Consider the following 23,262-nt stretch of genomic DNA (forward strand, 5'->3'; position numbering starts at 1 on the left):
CAGAAGCCCTTGTTAAAAATTATCAAGAATTTCAAGTCGGTGACATCAGAGCATTTAAGCAAGCACATCCCTTACCCCCATCAATGCAGGGATCATGGAGTGTGACTGAGAAATAAATTTATTTTAAGACACTGATGTTGGAGGGTTGATTGCTACTGCAGCATAACTCAGTGCATCCTGACTAATTGTACCAATGCCCTACAAGTTCCTACACATTTTGACTGTCCCCCTGCCTAAGTTGTTGTCTCCTTGACACTCTCCCTCCAAAAAACAACAACAACAACAACAACAACAACAACAACAACCAGAGTTGTTTTCTTGGGAAGAACACAGCATGACTGTTATCAGAAATTCTTTCTCAAATTTACACAAGGCACAGCAATATTACCAAACCCTATTTTTAACACAGGAATTTTGCCAGTATAATGAAACAGATGCTTTCTACCAACATTCAGATAAAATAATAAAACGTGTATTTTTAAACTTGTTTAAATACACCACCACCAAATAAAAGTAAGTATGTTTCATTGGATGCTTCTTTAGTCAGTGCTTTTCTTCCTCTCGCTTTTCCTGGATCTGATATAAGGCAGCTCAAGGAGGAAGGGGAGAAAAGTAGTAGGTTTGGCTTTTATTGATTTGTGCAGGTAACTCCTTCCTGGAGGAGTAATGAGTTAGCAGAAGAAAAGAACAAAGCCCTGGGGAATGCTGGCCTCAGAAGAGGCTCCCAGCACTTTCACTCCCTCCCCACTTCTCCGTTTCCTACTCTACCCCACGGAGGAGGGGCACTGAGGTGGATTTGTCAGCATCAGGGTTTGAGAGGAATAAAGTGTTCAAAATTAAAAATAAACATAGGTGGAGGTTCAGGGTGGGAGTGAAAGGAAGTGATAAAAGTTAGATCACGGGGGATTTTTAGGGCAGTGAAACTGTTCTGTATGGTGCTGTAATGACGGATGTCATTACGCATTGGTCAAAACTCATAGAGTGTACAACACAAAGAGTGACTCCTAATGTTAGTTATGGATTTTAATTAACAATAATGTATTGATATTAATTTATCAATTGTAACTAATATATCACATTAATGCAAGATGTTGATAATAGGGGAAACTTGGTGGGGATAAGGGTGTATAAGGAAATTCTGTATTAGTCTCTAGCCATGCTACCCTGAACAAGCCCTATTCTGTCTGATCTTAGAAGCTAAGCAGGGTTGGGCCTGGTTAGTACTTGGATGGGAGACCACTTCGGAAGACCAGGTGCTGTAGGTGTAAAATATAAAAAAATAAGAGATTGTAAGCTGACAAGGTCCTTGCAATCTGTGAGGTCAATCAAGTGTTGCCCTGCCTAAAAAATAAAAAAATTTAAAAAGAAGAAATTTTGTATTTTCCACTTTTTCTGTAAACCTAAAACTGTTCAAAAAGAAGTGTGCTGATTTTTTAAAAGTAATAATAAATGCATGTTATTATAAATAAATATATAATAAAATGCTCTCATTCTTGTTTGTCACTGCCTGTTATTATGCCTTCTCAGACTGGGCCACTCCTAACTAACAGAATAGATAGAGATTTTGTTGTGAGCTTGGGAGAAAGACCAAAAGAGATCACCTGGCCTGCAGTGACTTTGGACCCAAGGCCACCACGTACAACTAATTGCCCAGGTGGTAAGCTGAACAGGGTGCCACATCAAAGAAGGTACCTTGACCTTATAGATATTAGGGCTTTGCATGTATTTATTACACAAAATCCAAGAAGTGCCATTTCCTGAGTGTTGCTTCCCGAATGGCAGAACTAATGTCATGTGAGAGAGTCTAAGTGTTTGGGGAAGCTGGTGGACCTCGCAGCTCTCGATTCCTCTACCCGGGCTGCTAAGACTACCGAATTTCAGGCCTGTCCAGATGAGATACAGAGAGAGTTGCATCAGTCCATTCGTAACCAACTTTCACACTGCTTATTTTCTGTTTTGAGAGCAAGCACAAGTAAGTGCGCTGAGCACCACAGGCCTGTCCTTGAATCTGGGTTTGATTCATGGTGTGACCTTGTGCAGCAGGGCGTGAGTGGAGTTGGTTCTGGTGGGTCAGATGCATAGGCAACTCTCTCCGTAGATAAATATAGGTTAGCCCACTAACATGCTTACAGTGATGTTTTGTCAGAAAGAATTTTGTGAGGAGACAATAGCAATAACATTTTGGAAGCAGGAAAGCAAACAAATGAAGAATAACTGACTGAGCAGACGTTTGAGCCCAGTCCCAAGCCTGATTTAAAAACTGAACAAATGTTCCATACCACTGACTCCTCAACAGAAGGAAGCAGGAGTCTGGGGAACCTCTGAACTCGGTGGGCAGGTGATGGGTGTTTAAGTGGAGAGGACTAGGAGGACAGCTGTTAGAGGGGTAATCACTGTATGTCAATGTATGTTTAAACATGTAAATATATACAGTAAGTATATGTAAATTCTTTGGTTTATAATAAGCAAATTTCCCACTTGGTAAGCAATCTATGAGTTTCTGCTGTTACCCCACTCTCTAGGCCCCTTGAGGCCCTGTCTTCCGGGTGCCTGCCCTTCCCTCACCCCAACAAAAGTCTAGAGTTTTTCTCTCTGGAGAAGGTAACAGAGTGGGTCTCTGTATGGAGGGTCTCTGAAAATGGTAAACAAATTTCTAAACTCTAGGACTCCCAGCCTTTCTCACCGCTTGGGGTCCAGAACACACTGGCAGCCTGACCCACCTTCCAGGCAGGAATTTGGAATTTTTTCTCTGAGAAATCTGAACAGCTTAAGAGGAAAAACCTAAAGATACTGTCACACGGTAAACAGCCCACCCAAATCCCCTACAGTATGATCAGGCTCCATCCACATATGTGTAACTGACGAGGAAGTGCCATGGGAGATGGGCCTTGGGGAACTTTAAAAAGGAAATTACAGAATTTTAGTTGGAAGGTATAATATAAGAAATGTGAGACAGGATAAGGTAAGGCTTTTAAGAGAGGCAGTGAGTAGGGGGCATTGAGTCAAGTAGCAGGGCAGAGATAAGGAAAAGCAGATGAGGTTAAAAAGGGTGTCTGGGACCAATACGTTCCTGACAAAGCCACTAGGGTAAGTGGGTACAATGGGACTAATATCCAGGTCAAATTCCCCTGTCAGAGTCATGTGCCCTGGACCTGGGGCTGCATCAGCCACTGGAAAAGGCACATATGGCCCTGGGTCTGTGCTGGCTCCTGCCCTGGGGACCAGATGGAAGAAGGCCTCTAAGGCTGGGCGTAGCAGATGGAGATTAACTCAGTAGATAATGAGCAGCCTGATGAGAGTTTAGAAAGAAGAGAGCAACATATAGAACTGAGTTAGACTGAAGGATGTGTTAATTTATGAGCCAGATGCTGAGAGAGCCAATGCAGGGCTACACCACGGTTACCTGGGAAACTCTGGAAAGAACCGATGTCCACATTTATAGAATGAGGAAGAAACAGGAGACTAGAAAACTAAAATTGCTCAAAAAAGAATTGAGCCCTTTGAATGGGAAAAAGAACTCCGGTGGAATGCAGAAAGAAGGGTTGAGCAAGAAGGAAAGAAAGCAGCTGCCAATCTGTCCAAATGAAAACACACCTTAACACGACTTGGGGCTTCAAATGTCGCTGAAATTTTTGGCATTTTTCTCCCATTTAACCAACCTAACACTGGAATGCAGTCAACTCCAAACAACCATCAGTTCTAAAACCCAACCTTCTAACCTAGTTCTTTGCTCTTCTAGGGGAGCCTCCCCCCCCCACCCCCGACATATCTTGTGACCACCCTAGCTCACAGTCCAAGTTCCCAGAGGTGCTTAGAGCTGGGAGTCAACTACCTATGGGTGAGCCTACTATCATTGGTAAACACAGAGGCTGCTCTTGGTACTGGAGCTATACTCTCCACAAAGAACTTTGCCTCCAAAACTTAGGCCCTAGATACATGCTCATAGAAACTATGTCTGAAAGAGACAAAGACATGGCCATAACTCTGGATTCAAACACTTAGATCCCAGATAAGCTGCCACTTGAGGCCAAATTCCCTTCCTTTAAGGCCCCTATGGGAGATCCATGCACAGAGGAAAAGCTCAGAAGAAACAATTTATAACTTGTGGGGCTTTGACCCAACCTCAAATGTGGAGATCAAGACCTACTTTATCTTCAAGGCCAAAGGAAAGATGGAAGAAGGCCAAAGTGCTCTTTGGAGCTGGGCCACTTTGGGAATTCAAGGAGAGCTTTGAGGGCCCTCCTCCTGTCCCTTCTCCACCCCCACCCCACCCAGTGCATACTTACTCAACATTTTGCACACGATTACTGAGGTTTCTTGGTCCAGTGCTACCTCTCTAAGGACCCCAGCCGAAGGACCCATGACCCGCTATGAAATTGGATGACACTTCTTCACCCCTTTCCCTTGGGCCTCACAGGGGAAGACTGCAAGACTGAGAAGAGGCCCTTCCCCTGCCCCTTGGGCTCAGATCATGTCTCTAATATATTATTTTAAAATAAATAATCATTAAAAATTACCAGGATAGGAATTCATCTGTGACCCATTAGAACATCCTTCACACTTTAAAGTTCTTAATGGTCTAATGAGTGCGATTTAATTCAACACAGCACTACAAAGGCCTATTTGATTCAGGCTCTGTGGTGGGTGTTGAGGATATAAAGAGGAATTCAGCATGGTCATTCATAGAAGCAGTCACAGCGTAATTGAGAAAACACATACACAACTAGTTACCATTCAGACCAGTACCAAGGTAGAGTAATGGGAGAAAGGGCAGGCAATGATTATTTCTGAATAGAGGGGAAAAGTTAGCAACAGGCTTATAGAAGAGGCAATGTTTGAGTTAGAACTTTGGGCTGTTTCCAGGAAAGATTCATGATTAAAGGAGGTGAAATGCAGGTGTGTCTGAGAAAAGGTAAGTGCTCTGGGAGGGCTGATGCATGCCATACGTGAATATTGGATTAGGGGAGGGAAGAATTAAGCTGGCTGAGATCCCGTTAGATCTGGGCCCCAGCCAAAAACGGATTAGGACAGGAAAGGGTGTGTAGGAAGAGCTGGGTAAGAGGATTTGCAATATTGAACCCTAGGACTCTGTTCTTGGAACCAATCATTTTCTCCTGAGGAGTAAGGTCTATGGTAAAAAAATACATTGTATCAGGGAGACTGTGCCTAGCTCTGGCACTCACAGCTGGAGGACCTGGGGTAAGTGAGTTCCCTCCTGGGTCTCAGCTAGCACCCGTACAAGTGCAAGAAAAGTATGCCTACGAGGGAAATAGATGGCCCCATGAAAGGAGGAAGCTGAGGAGGGCCTAGTGAAAGGTTGCTTACAAAAGGTTGGGCACAATTACGAGAACCAGCAAAAGAGGGTAAAATGCCAGGGATTTGCAACATCTGGAAGCCTTCAGGGCAAGGAGATGGCACTATTAACTGTGAGACAGGGGCTGTCTGTCTGACCAGACCTATAGTCTTTGAGGGAAAATGCAGCCACTACCAACTGTTGTAGGGCAGGGCAGAGGCAAGGGGAATAAGTACCCTGACCTCTAGCCACCCTCCAGTACCTCTTGGCTGAACATAAGCCAAAGCTAGAGAACCAAGAAGTTGATCAAGGCAATCTAGAGGTCAGTTTCCCAGACAGGGCAGGCCACAGAATGGACCAGAAGGTGGCATTGAAGAATATCTCACACAGGTAGCACTCTGACAAATTTATTTGAATTGTTATGTGTTTTTTTTAATGTGCAATAAAAAGAATACAGCTAACACATCAAATCTATGAGTTCACAGATATTACTGCCTAGGATAAGACTAATATAGCTCTTTAAATGATTAAAAGTTAAACAATTGAGAGAAAAATATTAAGTGATAGTACAGATGGTACAAGAATATGGCAAAAATCACAAAGATGTCATTTGTGAAACTAAAGTTTAGGAAATTCTGAGCTGGATCATACATAAAATTTCTTTCACCTCTGACTCTCTTTGAGTTTCTAAGTGTCTAAATTGAGTACGGCATGTCCTTAAATAACTATTTTATTCATCATCGTTTTGTTATAATGTCAATGAGAAAAAAATAGTGATTCCAGGCGGGGCCCACTGTCTGTGTGGAGTTGGCATGTTCCCCACATCTGCGTGAGTTTCCTCCCACATCCCAGAGATGTGCACATGAGGTGGATTGGTGCATCTACGTCCCCCCAGACTGAGTGTGGATGTATGAGTGCACCCAGGGATAGAAGGGCATCCTGTCCAGGGTGGGTCCTGCCTTGTGCACTGAGCTGCCGGGAGGGACTCCAGGCACCCACCACCCAGAAATGGAATCAGCGGGTTGAAAAAGAATGATCTTGTTTACATTAATCTTTTTAAAGTGTGTGAATAGCTCATATTTACTTCAGTGTTTAATATTAGAAGTTTTGGGTTTTTATGTAGAAGTTTTGTGATGTTTGTGTGACCAGAAATATACAGTAGGAACTTAACTCACGTTTATATCAATTAGCCTACAGTAAAACTGGTTTTGTTATACATTGTTTTGCTTCAAGTCATGGTTTCCAAGAACCTATCAACGATGTTAAGTGAGGACCTACTGTACAGAAAAATGCAAAGAATATGATTAGTGTACTTTCAGATCATCTTAGCTCAGTAAAATGTTATGATCATAAGTGATATGCTGACCACAGAATGCATAGTCATTCCACTGTTCTCATAAGATTGTCCTACGTCTTCTCAAAGGTTGAAAAAAAGCATAATGCCACCCAAAGACATGAGCAAGGATGCTCACAGCAGTGCCATCTGTTATAGTCTTCAACTCGAAACAACCCAAATGTCCACCAAGGGGATTAAAAAACTGTGATATATCTACACTATGCAGCAATGAAAATAAACAAATTTAAAAGGCATGCAACAAACACAGATGAAACTCACAAACCCAACATTGAGTGAAAGGAATCAGACACAAAAGAGTCCATACTGCAGGATTTCTTTTATATAAAGTTCAAAAACAGGCTAAACACATGTCAGAGGTGGAAGTTGGAAGAGTGTTTGCCGCTGCAGGAGATGGTGAGGGTGGTGACCAGAAGGAGCCAGGAGGCCGGCTTATGGAAGGCAGGCCATGTTCTGTTTCTTGACAAGGTATATTTACTTAGAGAAGTCACTGAACTGTACATTGTAGTTTTTAAACATTATAGTAGGTCTTTTTACTTCAGTAAAAAATTTTAAGTGTAAAAATTTTAAGTATAGAAAATGGAAAGGCTGTAATTTTTTTCTTATTGACCCTAGTAAAATTGGCCATAAAAGAAGTGCTCCTCTGGGATAAGCGGAGGCAACATGTCCCTGATGATTGAAGGCTTGGTAAATTCTTCCATTTCTATCAACTTCCTTCCTCCACTTCCCTCAATTTCCTCTCTTGGTGGAGCTTCCACAAACATTTCTCAAATGCCCATAAAATGGGCATAACGGTGTCTGTTGAGAAACCAGATTTGGTGTATTGAATTCAGAATATTCAGATTATGACCTGCTGAATAATGACCCTCAATGGGTGGGCAGGTAGCTCCCTTGGCATCTGAGTTCAAACTTTGGAAAGTGAAAATGACAGGGTCATTTCAATTGAAGGCAAAGTTTCAATACACTTACACAAGGAAAGTAGAGTGACTGGGGTGAGGAGGATGGGGAGCCCAGGGAAAGGGCAAGCCCCCATCCTAGGTCATGAGAATGTAAGAGATAGAGAACGAGGTAGCAATTACTTGTAAGGTGGTCTGGGAAAAGGTCACTAACTTCTCACAGACTTTAATCTAAGTGATTATTTTAAAAGGTGCCTTGGGAAAAGCAAAATGGGAACTTAGGGCGGGAATCCTAAACTCAAGTCATTATCTAACTGTCCAGGCTCTGGGTATGAGTGGAAGACTTTCTAGAGAGGCTGAGACCTATGCCCAGTTGCCCTAAAATGCCCTAGGCAGTGGAGAACATTTTATTATAGGAATGTCTGTGGATGCCCAGGTACTGAGCACTAAATGCCACAGCTGTGCAGGAAGCTGGAGGTCCTGTGATCAAGACTATGGCTGATCTACGTGTGGTGAGAGCATCTCTGCAGGCCCTGGAGCAGATGTCCAGAGACAGACATAAAAATAAATGATAACAATACTATCAATCATAGGGCAGGAGTCTCTCTGGAGGCCATCCACTATAGCTTAGGCAAGGGAAACCCAGATCCCTAGTGTGTAGCAATCCTGAGGGGTCAGGAACAAAACAATACCTCCAAGTTTTTGAGAATAAAACTTGGGGGAGGGGGAAAAAGAGAGCTAATTTCTTACCAAGTTGCTTGTCCTACCCTCTAAAAGCCAAGCAATGTGCTCTGCCCTGTGGAATGTTCAGAGAAGACGAGGTCTCTGCCTATAAGGAATTGACAGGGCATCGCTGAGTAAAACAAAACCAAACCTGACTAGACAAGATAACTTTTGAAGAGGCTGCCAGTTGAACTTGTACACTCTACCATATTTGTGTTTCCTCTTTATCCTTTCTGTCAGTCCAGAGGTCGCAAACCTTCGGGCCCTCCTCGTGTAGCAGTTTTCTTTCACCCATGCGTGCTCATTTGCACTGCAATTTTAAAAATTGAGTTTTGTTGCTAACTTTTAAAAACTGAGAGACTTGACTTAAAAATCCAGATTTCTAGCTCTCTGGAAAAATCTGAAGATCTGGCAACACAGGGTACACAGTCCCCACATGGCAGCAATTGGCAAGAGTCGACTGTCCCCTTAAGATGGGTCTCTCCAGCTGTCATAGCCCCACTTCATGTTATCTCACACCCAGCTTGCTTCACTCATTTAAGTTACCTGCTTGGTCCCTCCAGGCATCTAATCTTATCCTTTTTTAATTTAAAAATCCAATTCTTTCCTGTTTCCGGAGGAATAGTTTAAACATGCCTTAGGCTGTTAAATTTTTCAAAATCTGGTCCCAATCTAATCCTCTCCTTGCTCCCCTACACATATTTTTCTCCCAATACTAGAGTACTCACAAATAATTTTCATATTTTTGTGCATTTAGCTGGTTGTTTTCTCAGATAAATTTTCACTGCTCAACTCTTTTGCCTGTGCCTTTGATTGATACTTTTGGCTTCTCAGACCTTCCAAGATTATTTTCCTTCTCTCTAATGTATATCCCATATGTATCTTAGGGTGTGCTAATCGATTTTTGTTGTAGGAAAATGTTTTTATTTTCCTCTGAATCTTGAAAGGTGATTTCCTTATTTATACAATTCTAGGTAGACAGTTATTTTCTCCCCCAACTTTACAGATGTTATTTCCCTGTCTTCTGGCAACTTTCAGCATAACTGCTATTTCTCTGTAGGCAATCTGTCTTCTCTCTCTGGCTGCTTTTAAGATTTTCTTTTTGTCTTTAATGTTCCGCAGTTTCCCTCTGATGAGTCTAGAATTTATGTGAATTCCCTGCTTATGACTTACTGGGGTTCCTAAATCTGAGGATTGTGCTTTTCATCAATTCTGGAAAAATTTCAGTCATTATTTCTTCAGTTATTGCCTCTAAACCATTTTCTCTATTTTTTCTTTCTGGAAATCTGATCAGGCATGTGCTAGACTTTTGACTTACTAATTCTATCTTCCATGTCACTTGATCTCATTTTTTTTCTATAACTTTTCTCTTGGTGCTGCATTTTAGGTAATTTTTTTATTTCTATCTTTCTACTTACTTATATCTATACCTTTTAAACTCTCGTCTCACCTGTTCACTGAGTTATTATTACTGATAGTCTCCTGCTTCTTTTATTTCTTAGCTGTACTTTCAATACTTTCTTTTATTTCTATAAACATGTTGAACAAACTTATTCAATATTTTGAATCTCCTAATTCCATTCTCTGTAGGTTTTGTGGGTCCGAGTCTTCATTTTATTATTTCATTTTATTATTTCTACTGACTCCTGTGTATAGTGGCTTGTTTCCATATGTATACTGCGATATTTTAAATCGCAAAGTCAAACTCTTTGGAACTTTGTGGGAATTCTTAGGCTTGGGTTTAAAATGAATGTCCCAATTTGGTGACAGAGGGGAGGGGCGTTGGAGGGCTGGGAGAACGGGGTGAAAGATTAAAGAAGTACAAATTAGTAGTTGATAGTTGTGCACGAGGATGGGGAGCACAGCACAGGGAATGCAGTTAGCATTAATATGATGGCTAAGTGGAGGGCCAGGGGAGGGAGAGAGCAATTTGGGGGATCGTTTATGAACAATATAGATATCTAACTAATGTAGTGTATGCTTGAAACTAATTTAAATAAATAAAACTATCAACCCAGCACCACTTTAAAAGATTTTTGGTCACAAAAGTAGTATGAATTCAAACCTGAATGATTATGGCCTTTTGGTTGGGAATTTTCAGGGGAAAGTTTTATTTTTATATTGGTTCCACTCTGAACTAAAACCGGATATCTATGACAAGTTTTTCACTGTTTCGCTTGGGAAGCAATATCTGACTACACCCACTGAAACTTCTGCTTTTTGAAGGTTCTGAGTATGAATAAGGATCTCCAATCTAATCTCACTTCCTGCTTCAGTCCAGGTTTTGTCTTCTGTCTCCAGCTCACTTGGCCACAACTAACAGATGACTCCAAGGCAAACTCTGGCTTCTGCTCACCTCTCTGGATTCCCACTTTCTTACTTTTCTGCCTCAGAGTAATTTTCCCCCATTCTACCAGCTCAGCTTTGCTGTAAAAACATGTTTTTTCCCTAGCATCCTAAGGATTTTTGACTTGGTAGATTTCTCCAGAATCTAGTCTGCCATACTGTTGGAAACATGGAACTCACTTTTCTATCTTCATTTTTCAACAGTCTCCCAGAATCCTTTGCTCATCCTATTTCCTCTTCTGGGTTGATCTTCCACATCTTTTCCATTTTCTAAATCTTACTGCCTACCATAGGCACAATTCTAAGATGGTTTCCTAAATTCCTAGCATCTGATGTATGCACAGTTTCTCCCTGTTATTCAATAAAACGTGAATCTGTGAAAGGATTTTGCAGATGTAATCAATGTCTCAAATTAATTGTTTTAAAAATCAGTAGATTATCTGGGTGGGCCTGACTTAATCACATGAGGTTTTAAAAAGCAGACAGTTTTGTCTGATTGGTAGCAGTAGAGAAAGTAGTGGAGCTGGCTGGCCTGGAAGAAAGCAAACATCCATGTGATGAACTTGGGATTACAGGACAAGGAACTGTAGGCAGTCCCTAGGAGCTGAGGGTGGTCCTTTGCTGACAGCAAAATAATGAAGATCTCAGTCCTATAACTGCAAGGAAATAAGTCCTGCCAAAACCAGTGAGCTTGAGTGAGGACCCTGAGCCCACAGGAAAACTGCAGCCCTGGCCAACATCTTTTTTTCAGTCATGTGAGACCATGAGCAGAGAAAACAGTCACACTATATCCAGACCTAACCTGTAAGGTAATAAATTTGTATTATTTTAATCTACTAAATTTGTGGTAATATGTTACACAGTAATAAAAAAAACTACTACAGCCCTAAACTAATATGCCTACCAATATATCTACCTTATCCTTCAAAGACAAATTCAAGTTTCACTTGTGAAAGGAAAACAGCAAAATGGAGTTGGTATTGTCAAGAGATCAGTCCAAAATGGAACTGGGAGGCCTCTGGGAAGCTGACCTAAACCCCTTCCTTCCCTGTGGAGCTGAATTTTTGAATTAGACTACATCCTGATACAGTCCTGGAACTGGCTCTGCATCACTGAACTCTATTTAAAAAATAAATTTTTCACCTAGCAGTAGACATAAACAATTAAACATGTATAGCACACTATTTGCCAGCACCAATCACAGCTCTGTCAAAGAAACTCATGTAATCCCTTCCAAGGCCCTCTTTTCCTGTCTTTACACTCTCCGTTCCTTTCTTTTCCTCTCAATACGCAGTTTGATTTTCTACCCAAATCTGTGCCCTTGGATCACAATTCCTAAAAAAAGACCTACAGATAAAGCTTTTATGTGTGTTGCAGTTCTTGGTCAAGCTTGATTTCCATTGCATGGTGTCAGAGAAGTGGGATCCAGGGTGACTTGTCCCCTCCACTGGTGCCTCCACGGATTCAGGTAAGGTGCCTACAAGAGTCCACTGCACTCCATCACCTCCCTGGTTGTCCCAGATCATTGTGGTAAGGTCTCCGATCCCCAAGACCCCTGTCACAGTTGAGGTTCAGGCTCTATCTGGCTTTTTGTCTATGGGACTTAAAATGCCTGTCTGGTGAGTAAATTACTCTTTGGAAAATGGGAAGTTCACTTTCTAAAAGAACAGCTGCTGAACTTACTGGAACTCTGCTAGATTTATGTACAAAAATTACAGGTCCTTGTCCTGCAACTTTCTATCTTGCTGGGCCATAATTAACCAGGATGATTTACAGTTAAACCAGCCAACTTGGGGCTCTTTTGAAATCCCAAGTTAGTCTATCTGTGCAATCACTTGGAAAAAGATTACAAAACTAAAGAAACTGAACGGGAAGCATATTTCGATTGGCATTTCGTGGCCGCTATACATTCAAAAATTGCTTCTCACCAAGATACAAATTCTTAATTAACCAAAGCAAACTCTGAGTTGTCTCAGAAGCTTACTAAACTTGAGAAAACTTCTAAATGTTCTTCTGACGTCTTATTATCTGCACCTTCTCTTCCGTTGCTGCCTGCTTACCTTTACTCTTTACCCTTCACTCGCTGAACTACCTTTTTATAATGACGAGCCTGAAGCTCCATTAGATAGCCCTGCTCTTACCACCCCATTTAAAGTTAAACCATCAGATGCCAACCCAGGATGACAATCCCTTATTTCTTATACATCATGGACTAAAGCTGAGCTCTGTACCACTACTAAAGATTTCCTTACTCCTAAAAGGACCCCGTTGGGTTTCCTGGAGAATTTCTGTTCACTACGTAAACATATGAGCCAGGAGTCTCTGATCTTTATCAGCGTATCCATATTTTTTTAGGCGAAGGACGTACCAGAGAATGGCTAAACAAAGTGGGATGGCAAAGCCCTATAGAGACTTTTCCTATTGAGGATGAGAAGCCATGAACGAAGCTCCAAGCTGGCTAGACAACTTCATGAAAAGATGCCTGAGACTTTTCCTCAAGTTATTGATTCAAATAAAATTTAAAAATATGTTCAAAAGCCAAATGAAATTGTTTTTATGAGAGATTATTATGACAGATTTTTTAAAGGTTTGAATAGTATTCTGGCATATATTAAGTCCATGATGACAGCTTAGAGATTTTTAATTCAGCTTTTGTGGAGAGTCTACAAGATGAACTTGAATAACAGGTAAAAGAAAATTGCAACTTCATTGCACCACCATGCAAACCCATGAGTTAGTAAACTATGCTGAGCAACTCTCCGGAAATATCCAAAAAGATACCAAAAAGAAAGCTACACAAGGCTTGAATGCCCAATTCAGACAACTCAAGTAATGAGCCTACAATTGCAACAATGGTCTAAAACTGCCTTTTAAGATTCCCCAAGGCAAACTACCATTCAAAGGGGCCCGTAATTATTGCAAAAAAAAAAAAAAAAAAAAGGCTGGATATTGGGAAAAATTTGTTTAAAGCTCAAAAGCAATTACAAGACCAACAGCCCATAAAGTCTATGAATCCTCCTCAAGGAGTCCAACCTAAATTTTCTCAGCAATAGAGTTGCTCTGAGGATCAAAAGGGGATTTATCACATGCTTCTAGTTCTTTAAGAGAAATTGATCTAACTATTGGGAATGAGACAACCAAGTTCCTAGTGGACACCGAAGGGTTACCTTATCAGTTCTTAACCCCACCACAGGGTTAACCCCTTCTTCTTCTTCAGAATATTGAAACCATACAAGCTGTAGGAGTTTCCAGCCAACTCATGACTGCATCTAAATCTCTTCCAATTCCTTTTCAACTCGGGCTTATTCAAGAAACCCACCGATTTCTTTTGGTTCCCTCTGCCCGATTCACCTTCTAAGATGAGACTTTCTTGAAGCTCACAAAGCCTATATTTTCTTCTCTCAAAAGGGAGAAATAGTCTTACATCTTGAGCTTCTAACTAATGACCCTCAAGAGGACTCATTTAAAGCTATTGAAGTTTTTTCAGTCACCTTAACTGACCCAAACCCTCTTTTAAATTCCATTCCAAATGAACTTTGGTCAAAAAATGCCAACATGGATCACAGTCATTCCACACCAGTGATGAAAATTCAAATTGAAAAAAATAAACCTCTGCTTAACAGCCACTAATACCCTTTAAATGCAGAGGCCATTCAAGGAATCAAATCTATCTTTGAGGAATATCTTAAACAAGGCCTCATCATTCCTTGCACAAGCCCTCATAATACTCCTATCCTCTCTGTTTAAAAAAACAAAAACAAAAAACACAAAACTTCACAGAAAGATGAAGATTTGTTCAAGATCTAATAACTAAATAAATATAGCCATACCTTGGCATCCTGTCATCCCTAAACCTCATATCTTACTTTTAGCCATACAGTGGTAGCAGCGCCGAGCTAACCATTTCCTATAATGGTTGAAAGTTGTTCACTTCCCTTCCCACAATAGGTAAGGGACTTGTCAGTGTCACAGCTGACGTGGCACAGACCACCGGCTCTGGTCCTTCACTCTCCTTAAGGCCTGTCAAACAATCAAAATACACTTTCCTTATATAGAAAGAACATGCAAGTCTGTAACTATGAGGAAGTATAAGATGTGTATAAAAGGGAAAGCCCTGTTGCGATCAGGGCTCAGCCTTTGAATGTGAATCCGCTGAGCAGGTGCTGGCACAAATAAACGCTCCTTCCTGCTTATTGCCTCGGGGTCGCGTCTCTCTGTCCGATTATCCTGCAACAATACTTTTCAGTTCTAGATCTTTGTGGTGCTTTCTTTAGCATCCCTGTTGATACTGAAAGCTAATTTTATTCAGTTTCATGTGGGAAGGACAATACACTTGGACAGTACTACACTGAGAGTTGGACTTACTTTGCTCAATTTTAACTCCTTTCCCATTTAGAAAAAAAAGTGCATGTCTCTGCTAACATTAACTTAATTTTACATAAACACACTCTTTGAGGCTGAAGCAAATCTGACTGGTTGGTCTTCAATGTGAAAATAAAATATAGAAACTTCTTGGAGTTATTTCTAAACAGAACTGGTCTCTAATCTTAATGTAACAGAAATGTATACATAAATCGAATTCATCAAATGAATTTTCGGCTAACAATTGTTCAAAAGCAATGTTAATATCACACGTAGGAATGCTACGTTTTCTAGGATTTGATATTTCCAGCGATTGAGTCAGCGATCAAGAATTACTATATTTTGTAAATAGAAATACCGCTACTAAAAACAGAATGCTATAAATAGAATGATGTTATTTGTTTCCAAAGACCATTGCTATACTAGAGTGATGAGAAAATAATAAGAAATGTGAGCTATTTCGTGGCAAGCTTCAGGGGTAAGGTTAGGACTGTAATCTGCGAGTTATCTCGGGGTAAACGCTGCAGCCGCAAGTGATGCCAGCAAGTATTATCGGGGCAAACGGGAAATGGGTTAAAGGCAGATATTGTCAATACAGAATTCCCCTAGCAGCCCAGCCTTTTACAACGTGGATGAGCTCCTCTTCTGTTCACCCTCCGAGAAAGCGTCCCTTGAAGATAGCCTCTACCTCCTTCAAGAACTAGCAAAAGAGGGACATAACGTATCTAAAGGGAAACTTTAGTTCTATAAAACTCAAGTTAACTATCTGGGACATTTAGTTACTGATAAATATCTCCTCTTGGATTCCAATAGGATCTAAGGCTTTTTAACTTTTCCTATCCACAATACTAAAAAGCAAGTCAGAGGATTCCTAGGTTTGACTGGATAGTTTAGAAATTGGATTCCTAATTTCTCTGTCATGGCTCAACCTTTTACTTTCTTCTCAAGGCTGACCAGACAGAACCCCTCACATGAACAGAGGAATCCCAGAAAGCCTTCAATTAAGTAAAAGGCAGTCTTATGGTCTGCCTGCTTTAGGACAACCTAATTATCAACTGCCCTTTTTCTTTTTTGTCCATGAAAGAGTGGGAAATACCTTAGGCATCTTGACACAACAACATGGAAGCCAACATAGGCCCATTGGATATCACGGTCAACAATTAGATCCGGAGGCCAAAGGTCTCCCTCCCTGTATGAGAGCTATTGCAGCCACTGCCAACTTACTACAACATGTAGAAAAGATAATAATGGGCTCTTTACTGACTCTTTATGTGCCTCATTCAGTGGAAGCCTCACTTAACAATCTTCAGCAATCATAAAATTCAGCACCTCTCTGCCAGCAGACTCACTTCCTGTGCCGTTCTTTCATTATCTTCATCTAATGCAACTATCGCTCTCTGAAATACTCTGCACCCTGCTACTCTCCTCTTTCTTCCCCTGACAAAACCCCTCATGACTGCCTGACATTAACTAACCGACTACTACCTCCTTGGATTGATTTATAGGAAACACTTCTAAAAACGCTGAATTAGTTTGGTTTACTGATGACAAAAGATGAAACAAACCACCATCAAGCAGCCTATGCAATTGTCTCTCTAAATGAAACCACTGAGGCCAGGCCAATGTCTCAGGCAACTTTTGCTCGACAAGCAGAGCTCTATAAATTAATTCGAGCTTGCAATTTGGCCAAAGGTAAGATGACTAACATTTATATTGACAGAAGGTATACCTTTGGTGTGGCCCATAATTTTGCTATGCTCTGGAAACAAAGAGGATTCTTGACTTCTTCTGTACAAAAGGAAAAAAAAAAACAGTTCTTCTGTTTTAGAACTCTTAGAGGCTACCCAATTACCTAAATCTTTAGCAATCATAAAAGTCCCTGGACATTCAATGGCAAACACAGAGGAAATAGAAATAATCATTTGGTTGACACCGCTGCTTAGTCAGCAGCGTTAAAACAATCTCAGTCTCTAATGGAAGCACCTAAGCTACCTGCTGAAGCAATTGGAGACTTAAAAGATAACATTATGGAAGCACAGCATTTAGACGTTCGACAAAATAGAAAGTTGTGGTTAGAATAAGGCTGTAAATCTGACCCTAAAAGACATCACATATTACAATATGTACATGACTTAACTCATTGGAACACCGATGAAATGGTTTTATGGAGAAAACAATATTACTGTAAACCATCTCTAAAGGTAGCTTCCCAGGTATACTAAAAATGCCAAATTTGTCCAACACACAACTCTGGAAAGGCCATTCACACTTCTATGGGGCATTTTCCCTTGCACCTTAGGACATTTTGGGATCTGACCAAAAGACTTTATTCAGTTGTCCCTTTCTGAAAGATACAAATCTGTGTTAGTGATGATTTGTATATTTTCTCATTGGGTGGAAGCAGTCCCCTGCCACAAAGTCATAGCCTCAGCAGTCAGTGAACTACTCCGAGAGAAGAGCTTCCCCACTTTGGAGAATCCTCTCAGAGATCCATACAACCTGGGAACTCATTTTGCAGGACAAGTTATACGATCTGTTTCTAAGATCTGGCCGATTTTACGACATTTCCATTGTGCTTATTATCCCCAGTCCTCTGGTCTTGTAGAATGGACTAACAAGCTAATCAAAACTCAATTGGTAAAACTCCTAGTGTCTTTTGGTCTGCCTTGGCCTAAGGCTCTTCCCTTGGTATTGCTCAACTTAAGATCTATTCCCTCCAGCAAATATAGACTGTCTTCGTTTGAAATTATTACTGGCAGGCCCATGAGATTAGGTCAAGGAATGTATGAACCTGCAGGAGACCTCCTGATATTCTGCAAAGAATTTATAAGGTTCCTTAAGACGAACAGCTCATGAAGCAATCATTCCACAGTGCACTCCCGGGAGACAGAGACCTAAAGCATCACGATCTCCAATTCTAAGATGATGTCTATTGGAAACACCATCTCCATAAAGATGTCCTTCAGTCCTGCTGGATAGGGCCATGTCAGGTATTACGTACTACTCTTGTGCTGCTAAACTTAAGGATGGATTAAACATAGATTCACCTTTCCCATTTAAAAAGGACACTCACACCTGAATGGTAATCTCAGCCTATTCCAGGTCTAAAGTTGAGTCTCTAAACAATCCAAAACCACCACTAGAGTTCTCATTTCCAGGACTGAAGGAGATAGCACCTGATGTAGATGGCTCTCTCAAGGCCCTGGACCAGGCCAGTCATACATGATTCCACCCAGAAACTCTTGCATTTGGTCTTCCTTTTGACCACCTTTGTTTAATTTAACTGATGATATTGCTATTGTAACCTAATTTTTGCCTGAACAAAACTTCTGAGAAAACATTATACCTCTTCCTAGTTCTTTAGTCTAATTCGAAATGAACACACTCAATTCTCATGCATTCTTACTGCAATGACTACCCTACTTGCCCTTCAACATGTTTTTGCTCCTGCTATCCAATGACTTTCCGACAGTGCCAATTTAACTGACTGTTGGATAGGCACCAGAGCTAGCTATATCCATGATGAACCAGAATTAGTGGCTTGGCCCTCGTACCTTGGAAGCTTACAAAACCTAACTGGACACAATGCTAGATTTAAGGTCCTGCTTTATTTTCAAACTTCAAAAAATATTGGTGGAACACATGACCTTCTTGTAGACAGATCCATTCATAAGGTTCCCCTAACTCACAAGCGGATACCTATAAATACAATCCGGACTCTGATAACTTATCTATTTTGAAAAAAAAAAATAAATGGTTCAGGCAGAATCTTGGGTTTTGTCCCTTTGAAAGTGTGTAACTACATTCTTTTATATGATTCAGAAGATCCTGAGTTCACACCTCAGTGGTCCTTCAGAAATACAGTGTTATTTTCTTACCATGTCTCTCTAATGTGGGGAAATTCAGGGAATAATGTCACTGAATCCTGGAAAGCAGATGTCTTTCTACTTCCAAATACCACTTGGAGACTAGATCAAAATTTAGTATTTAGTGGAAAATAAATGAAACCTCTTAGAGAATCCCAGCTGGAAAACTTGGAAGAATCAAACCCATGCTAATCTTTTGATCCTGACCCAAATATATAGAGAGCAACTAAAGTTTATGATCATATAATCTATGGAAGACATGAAGTCCCTGCCTCAGAAATTGGACTTAATACTTCCCTCAGAGTCTGGGTTGAAGTGCTCTCGCTTCTTATATGAAACCCAAATATATGTCACCTTGCCAACCTGCTACCTAGGCAAATGTGGTATTGTAACGTTAGTACCTGATGCTGTCACCAGAAAGACTCTCCCTTTCTCTGCCATTAGCCACATTATAGGTTCTTTTGTCCATAAACTTCGACACAAACGGACCGAACAGAATTGGAATTTGGGGCATGGTCTTGTCGGTCTTCTCTCTACCCCAAACTCCATAATACGTAAACGAGACTTTGGATATGCCTGTGCTAGAGCTTTCTTTCCTTAACGTGGAATAGCTGAATTAGAAAAGTCTATCAGAAATCTTTCTGTTCTTACAACACAACATCGAACGCTACTGCGGCTGCTCTTAAAGAACAAGGAATGATTGACGGTCCGGCTGAGGTAGTACTGCAAAACCATAGGGCTCTCAATATAAGTACCGCACAGCAAGGCAGTACTTATGCTCTATTAGGAGAAGACTTGTTTCGATGTTAACAAACCAGGTAAAGTGATACGACAGCTTGAGATTCTGAAACAAAACATTTAAATCCTTGAACAGACAGAATATTACACTATAGGTTGGTATTGGACTGACTTATTTAGCTGGCTGCCTGCAGGAATAGGGAACTGGCTTTATTCTGTATTATAGGCTTTAATAATATTGGTTTTTGTGATTATACTGTTCACTACCTTAATGAGGAGCCTTGCCAGGTACATTGAACAATGACTAACAAACAGCATAATAGTAGCCCAAAGCCTAGAGATGTGACAACAAATAAATCCAACTGAGACCACCTCTACAAAGGAACTTTTAAACTGTGTAATAAGTGACTTAGCTCTGTTTCCAACAAGCCTCCTCGTTGCTCAAATGTAGCCATAAGCTCTCTTATTGTATACTCAGGAGACCGCTCTTCTTCCTACATGAGACATGACATAATGAGCCTTCTTGGTGAGGGTTCATTACTTTTTTTGGTCCCTCATTACTTTTTTAATGAGGGATCCACAATATTTCCTAATGGTTAATCATCACAAGGCAGATCGTGAAACAAAATCAGCAAAATGGAGTCAGTATGTCAAGAGATCAGTCCAAAATGGAACTGGGGTGCCTCTGGGAAGCTGAGCTCACTCACTCCCGCCTTGTAATACTGAATTTTTGAACTGGGCTAAACCAAATGGCTATATCCTGATACAGTCTTAGAACTGACTCTGCATCACTGAACTCTATTAAAAAAATAAAATTTTCACCTAGCAATAAACAATTAAACAGGTATGGCATATTGTAAGTCTGCTTGCCAGCACCAATCACAGCTCTTTCAAAGTAACTTGTGAATTCCCTTTCAAAGTTTCTCTTTTACTGTCTTTAGAAACTCTGTCCTTTTCTTTCCCTTCAGTACACAGTTGGGTTTTCTACTCATATCTGTGCCTCTCAGATTGCAACTGAGAGGCAAGATTGCTGAAAAAAAAAAAAAAAAACCCGCAAATAAGGCTTTTGTTTGTCTTGTAGTTCTTGGTCAAAATTGATTATCACATCTCAACAAGAGGTATCCTTGAGCTCTGAAGCAGATCTAGCCACGCCCCCAACCTTGACATTCCCATGCCCCTTTGATAGTAGTTTTTCTCTTATATCTCATTGTTACTGTTTTGTTTGTTCATTTGTTTTAAAGTACTTTTCAGCTAGGCCATTTGGTCCTTCAGGGCAAGGACTATGTCTTAGGTGGCCTCTGGAGTCTGATGGCCTAGGTTCGAATCCTAGTTTGCTACTTCTTAGCCATGAGAGCTCGGACAGTTTATTTTATTTCCCTAAGTTTTCCCAAGCTTTGCCTTCCTTAGATAAGATATGGGGATAAGAAGACCCAACCTCAAAATGGGGTGTTGTGAAGATAAAATGAATTAATTTGTGTAAAGTATTTAGCATAATACCTGGCACATAATAGGCACTCGGCAAATGTTTGTGCAATTTAACATATGGGTGAAGGATGAACAGAATGAAAGCCTACAGACATGCCTGAATCCACATGTGTGAAGACGTGCCCCACAGCTTCCAAAAAAATTCAGTCTGTGCGGAACTGTTTCCTCAATCTGAGCTGCCCTCTGCCAACAGACAGCCTTCCTCTGATGTTTTGGTCTCTTCCCCTTCTTTGTTTGTTTTACTCCTGCTTCTCCTGTGATTACTCACAGGAAACATTCCTAGAAAAACCTCAGGGGATTGACTTCTTTTGTGCTTCAGGGCAGCAGACAGAGTCTGTGTTCTGTTGGCTGCAGCTGTGCTCCAGCCCCTGGGGACTGAGGGAGGAAGACCAGGATGGGAGCTGAATAGAAGGTGAGGCCTACCAGGAAAAAAAGAAAAAGACAATGGCTGGGCCAGAATTCCCCAAAACAAGGTGGTGGAAGGGGGCCAGCGATTCCAGACCCCCCCACGTCACTCGCCTTCAGTCTTGGCTGCTAAAACTTCCTTTCCTTCTTTCCTCTGGCCACCTACAAAATAGTCACATCGGCATCATCCCTAAGAGCTTCAAAAATGCCAGGCCCTGGAGAAGGCGTAGCTTTTGTCTTGGTGTCAGATGAGAGTCATTTGGCCAGCGCAAAGAAACAGGCCATCTGGAAAGGACTCCAAGACCTCAGTAATTTGAACCAGTGACTCCTCTCATTTTTATTTATTACAAAAAAAAACAAAAAACAAAAAACAGAAAAAAACAATATTATAACAACATGAAAGGACATTTCTTAAAAAGGAAAAAAAGATACTCACAATCCTACCACCCTAACATCACAAGTGTTTCCTTTTTCTAAACTCTCTTCCAGTTTTTGGCCACATGATAAAAGTTTGCATATAGTCTATGTCCCCCTTTTTTGTTTTCACTCAATGAAATATAACTCAATGTTAAGCTTTTTCCAGTGTTAATATAATCTTCACACTGGCTTCTCTTTTTTCTTAACTGCAAGTATTTCAGCTGATTTGATTGAGGCATAATTAATGATTCCTTAACCTTTGGGGATTCCAGCTCATTCCCTTGGATCTTTGAGGTTGGCTCTTGGCTAACTAAATAAAAGGAAATTTGTTTTCTGGGCCCATCGGCATTCCTTACAGATCTTCTTTCTTCCTTGCTAGCAATTTTAGCCCAAGAGTTCTCTTGCCATTTCCCAATCCCAACCTGCTTCTAAGCCTGTGCTCCTATTCAGTGGACTATTAAAAAATAATATAGTTTTTCCTTAAAAAAAAAAAAAGCAGTACATGCTCCTGTTGTCCAATTTGTGAAATACATAAGCAAAGAAAATTTAAAATCTGCTATAATCTTGCTGTTCAAGATTATATGCCACTGTTCCTTACTGCTCTCAAAAATGTCAGCACTTTTGACCCCTCTGTGCTAGGTTCCTGTCCTCACAGACCCTGCTGCTCTGCCTTCCAACTTTACTTCAGAAGCTAATTTGTATTGTAATGATAATGGCTGAATGAGTAAACCCTAGAAATATATTATCTGAGACATTAGGTACTTGTTTAGGTGAAAATATGCACGAAAAGGTCCAAAATGCATCAATTAGGGCACTTAAGGGTACCTAGTTTAATCCGCAATAGAATTCATTGGCTTGTCAAACTGGCATGTATAGCAGTAAGATGGGCCGCAGAGCTGGTCTGATCTGGCGGTTTAAAAATGTCATAAAGGAAATGGTTTCTTTCTAACCTCTCCCTCTGCTTCCCATAGCATTATTCTCTTCCTAAGATAAGCTCTTCCTGTAGTCTAAAATGGCTACCTAATCAGCAGCTTTTGAAGCTACTGCCTGGCTCCTGTCTAGCAGGAAATGAAAGCATCTCTCTCCCACCATCCAATAAATTCCTGAGATTTCCTGTCATTGGATCACTCTGGTTCCTATGGCCACCCATGAACCAATCCTAGTGGTAAGGAGGATGAGAGGACTCTGGGTGGTTTGGACCAGCTTTTTTGGCTTAGTCTCAAACTCTGGTCTTAAGACCCCTTTATACTCTTAAAAATTACTGAAGATCCCAAAGTATCTTTTTAATAGAGGCTTTATCTATTGATATTTGCCAAATTAAAAATTAAATTCTCTTTAAGATTGGGTTAATAGAAGACAATTGAATTTTCATATCTG

The 23,262-nt window shown here is 40.7% G+C and overlaps 1 pseudogene; it reads left to right on the forward strand.

Annotated features, from left to right (window-relative positions):
- The first annotated feature begins 1,146 nt into the window (after positions 1-1,146).
- On the forward strand, positions 1,147-1,265 carry LOC111745511 (annotated as a pseudogene).
- The last annotated feature ends 21,997 nt before the right edge of the window (positions 1,266-23,262 follow it).

The sequence above is a fragment of the Pteropus vampyrus genome, unplaced genomic scaffold (assembly GCF_000151845.1).
Source record: "Pteropus vampyrus isolate Shadow unplaced genomic scaffold, Pvam_2.0 Scaffold156, whole genome shotgun sequence".
NCBI lineage: Eukaryota > Metazoa > Chordata > Mammalia > Chiroptera > Pteropodidae > Pteropus > Pteropus vampyrus.